The sequence below is a fragment of the Crocuta crocuta genome, unplaced genomic scaffold, assembly GCF_008692635.1.
Source record: "Crocuta crocuta isolate KB4526 unplaced genomic scaffold, BGI_CrCroc_1.0 scaffold2174, whole genome shotgun sequence".
In the NCBI taxonomy this organism is placed as follows: domain Eukaryota; kingdom Metazoa; phylum Chordata; class Mammalia; order Carnivora; family Hyaenidae; genus Crocuta; species Crocuta crocuta.
This window is the reverse complement of record NW_027532818.1, coordinates 182,263-186,514: the sequence shown is the minus strand read 5'-3', so window position 1 is coordinate 186,514 and position 4,252 is coordinate 182,263. Positions and strand designations below refer to the sequence as shown.

General features: G+C 48.4%; 1 protein-coding gene across 7 annotated transcripts in view; it reads left to right on the top strand.

Moving 5' to 3' along the window:
• Positions 1-4,252, top strand: part of EGFL6 (EGF like domain multiple 6) — a 117,294-nt gene that overhangs the window by 27,232 nt on the left and 85,810 nt on the right. For 6 of the 7 annotated variants that reach the window (XM_077780997.1, XM_077780996.1, XM_077781001.1 and 3 more), the window contains 2 exons: positions 42-515; positions 3,045-3,198. The gene's annotated coding sequence lies outside the window, so the exon portion shown is untranslated. The remainder of the gene's footprint in view (positions 1-41; positions 516-3,044; positions 3,199-4,252) is intronic. The other variant, XM_077780999.1, reaches the window with a different exon arrangement.

Below are 4,252 nucleotides of genomic sequence, written 5' to 3'. Positions count from 1 at the left end.
AAGTCTCTTTCAAACTTGCCATTTCTTTCTTTTGCTTACAGTTTATCTGCTGAAGAACACAGACTATTGGAAGAGTAGCGTCTCACAGTGTGGAGTTTGCTGATTGCGTGCTCGTGGCCTCCAGCTTCCAGGACGGCTGCCGGTGACCCTCCCCTCCTGTGAATCCCACTCCAGCCTGGTAGCAGGGTCGCTCTGTGTGAACAACAGAATACAGCCCGGCCGAAGGCATGTGGCTTCTGGGGCTTTATCCTAAAAGATGTGCTGCTTTGGGCTTTCTCTCTTGGATTTACTCAGCAAAAAAAGCCAGCCATTGCCTCATGGGGACATTGAGGCAGCCTGGGAGAGGCCCATGGTGGCCTCCCGGCGACAGCCAGCATTAACCTGCCAGCCCCGTGGTTGGGCCACCTTGGGAACTGCCGGTCTAGCCCCAGTCAAGCCTTCGGATAACATCAGCCCCCAACTAGCAGCTTGTCCGCGACGATGGCTAACTAACGCAAGGCTCTTGACACAGCTCGGTATGTTTCTTTGTCCTCCATGTTTCCCGCCGTTGAGCAGTGGGATCCTGAGCCTTGTCGGACTTGGGTCAGATCTCTCCGGCAGGACCACGGGGTGGCGCTGGTTTCCTGTCACAAAGCACATCATGTCTGGTTGTCTGTCTTTTAATGATGTCACCAGCCACTGATATTTAGTACCTTATTCATCAGGGGTTGCAAAGTGGTTCTTTTCTAATCTTACCCTTTCTTTTACATTTATTAGTTGGAATACTTTTATAGAGAGGGACTTCCACTCATTTAGTGTCTGTTCCCCATTGTTGCGGTTTGTAGAAAAAANAAGGTAAGAAAAATCTTTGGTTCACTTCATTTATTAGTTTTCAAGACAATAGATTGGTTTCCTGTCCTCAAAGAGGGGACAGTCATCAGCACCCTTCTAAATACTATTATCAATCAGTTCATGTATTTAAACATTGGATGGGGGCGCCTGGGGGGCTCAATCAGTTAAGCGTCCGACTTCGGCTCAGGTCACGATCTCACGATTGGTGAGTTCGAGCCCGCATCGAGCTCTGTGCTGACAGCTCGGAGCCTGGAGCTGCTTCAGATTCTGTGTCTCCCTCTCTCTCTGCCCCTCCTCTGCTCTCTTTCTCTCTCTCTCAAAAGTAAATAAACGTTAAAAATTTTTTTAAACATTGGATGGATTGCAATAATTATCATTGTCATTACTAAAGCTCAAATGACACCACAGTGGGCTAGTGGGAGCCTTATCAAGTTGGTTCCTGAGTCTGCTGACATGATCCTAATTGCCTTTGAGAGTGTCCTCATATGTAGTTGAACTGTACTTCTCGGAGCATACAGTCATTGCATACTACATACTCTCCTCTACCCCATTAGCCCTCATTTGGTCTGCTTCCTGTAATATGGTAATCACTAACTACATGTGCCAATTAAACACCAGAAATGTGAGCCTAAGGAATTTCATTTTAATTTTAAATAAGCATTTGCCTTTCAGCACTTGAAACGTAGCTAGCGCAACTGATAAACTGAATATGTTCATTCAAATTTTAATTGCCACGTGTGGCTCGTCGCTACCATATGGGACAGCACAGATGTGGGGAGGGAAAGAGAGATGAGCAAATCTACGATGGTGGCAAAATAAAAATGAAAGACAAATGAGGTCATCCCCAAGAACTCCCAGGTGAGTCTGAGCTGGAGCATTCGAAGGCTCGTATAAAGTGGGGCTGGACTCTCTGAAACACTGTGGCCCGGTCCCACCCCTAGGTTTTCTGATTTAATTGGTCCAGTGGGACCTCTAGTGCCAGTGTGATTACAAAAAATCACCACCTGGTGATCCCAATTTGCAGCCCAGCTTAAGCATATAAAGAAATGTGTGAACCATTTGTTCTTTTTTAAAAAATTTTTTAACATTTATTTATTTTTGAGAGATAGAGACAGTGTCATCAGGGGAGGGGCAGAGAGAGAGAGAGGGAGACACAGAACCCGAAGCAGGCTCCAGGCTCTGAGCTGTCTGCACAGAGCCGGATGCGGGCCTCGAACCCATGAACCGTGAGATCATGACCTGATCCTGACCTGAGCTAAAGTCGGACGCCCAACCTAATGAGCCACTTTCAACAATCATAGCAACCTTACAGTGTGTCAGCCACTCTGCTGGCCACTCCTGACGTCATCCCAAAGCTTCTGCTTGTGTGGCGCAGGGCAGCGAGGCCAGGAATCCATATACAAAGAACTCAACTTTGCAGAAGAAGATGGGAACCCAGTTAAAGCTTCCAGGATGGTAGTAACGGGATTTAGGCTGCGTCTTAAGAAAAATTCTGCCTGTTGTGATCTTGTGATTTATAATAAGAACTATATATTTGGGAGCACCTGGGTGGCTCAGTTGGTTAGAGCGTCGGACTCTGGATCTCAGCTCAGGTCATGATCTCAGGGTTCATGAGCCCGCATCAGTCTCTGCACCCACAGAGCCGGGCCTGCTTGGGATCCTCTGTCTCCCTTTCTCTCTGCCTCTCTTTCTCTCTCCCTCCCTCCCTCCCTCAAAAATAAATAAATAAACATTTATTAAGAGAAGAAGGAATCGGGGGCGTCTGGGTGGCTCAGTTGGTTAAGTGTCCAACTTCAGCTCAGGTCATGATCTCGCGGTCTGTGGGTTTGAGCCCCATGTCGGGCTCTGTGCTGACAGCTCAGAGTCTGGAGCCTGCTTCAGATTCTGTGTGTGTGTCTCTCTCTACCCCTCCCACTCTCACACTCTGTCTCTCTCTGTCTCAGATAAATGAATACATGTTAAAAAAAAAAAAGAAGAAGAAATCGTATTTGGTCCTTGGCTTCACTTCTGGGCACAGAGCTCTTCAAACCCTTGGAATTGCCTAAAAGAGGAGAGCGTTATAGGTGTGTTTTGTTAGGTTAACGAGGTAGTTTGGCGAGCCTCTAAGGAGATCATAGGGTTGGAACTTTCGGTCCCACCCCCTGATCTCCTGGAGGGGAAGGGGCGGGAGGTTGAATCAGTCCCCAGCCAGTGATGTACTCAATCATGCCTAGGTGACGAAGCCTCCATAAAACCCCAGAAGGACTGGGTGGAGAATGCAGAGAGGTGTCCAGAGTGGAGTGTGCGCCAGGGGAGGAGGAGGATTGGGAAGCTCCGCGCCCTTGCCCCGAGCGTCTCTTCCATCGGAGCCATTGCTGAGCTATAAAGGTAAGAGTTGCCGATGGAATCTAGAGATGGCTCCAGCTGCTGGGGACTGGGTTCACTGGATGCATGAGGAAATGCAGACCAAGAAGGAAAAGGCAAAACGTTCAGTCCCTGGGTTCTTGTTCTCTGTAGTAGCTACGATGAAATTCAAAGGGCGCTGGTTCAGGCTTTGGTGCCAGACCAAGCTTAGAGTTCAGTGGAGCTGAGCCTTGGCCACTAGCCTCGAAGCCACCTAGAAAGGGGAAAATTCTGCTGGGACAGCACAAAGTCCGAGACCTCTGGTCACCCACAAGGTAGTCAACACGGGGGAGAGGCAAACCCAAGAAGCGATCGAAACTAGGGCGCGTGGTGTGGAGTTATCATTTTGTGGATCCGTTTCCGGAGCGACCTTTACCAAAAGGGAGCATGAAAGCGACTAATGAGGAGCGTCTTTGCTTTTGAATGTTGCCAAGTGGAAGTGCACGCTTGAGTTGATAGAGGACCCACAGCTCCCAGTGGGTGGCTTTAGGCGATCCAGACACGTAGGAGGTTATTCTTGAAGGAACAGGCAGCCTCGTGGACTGGATAAAAGCCACCGTAGGATCTGTTAACCCTGAGAAGGGGGACCGCCCACCTCCCTCTGTGAGTGCTGAGTGGAACGCTCCAGGTAAAGGCGCTCAGAAGTTTCTACGCCATGTGGAACTGGCTTTATGATGACCGAGATAGTCACTCACTGAATATGCTTGTTACTCCGGTCAAGGTAACTGCTGTGGTTAAGCGGGGCTCCTTTCACAGGGGCACCTCATTTAGCCTTAGTACTGAAGAATGGAGAAAGCTCAGGGAGCCTTACAAATTTTGCTGCCTCTGCTTTACCTCCTGTGTCTTACAAATGCTAATAAACCATTAGGTTAATTAACGAGAGAATAGGAATAGGCTGAGGGGAGTCTAGGAAGTCTTGCCTACCTGGTAGAAACTTTTTCTTTCTCCTCCCCTCTACCCAAGGTAGAAACTTTTAAATGGTTACTATGAGATAGTAAGTAAGAGAAATACAAACAGAGGGAAACAAAGACTGAGGAGA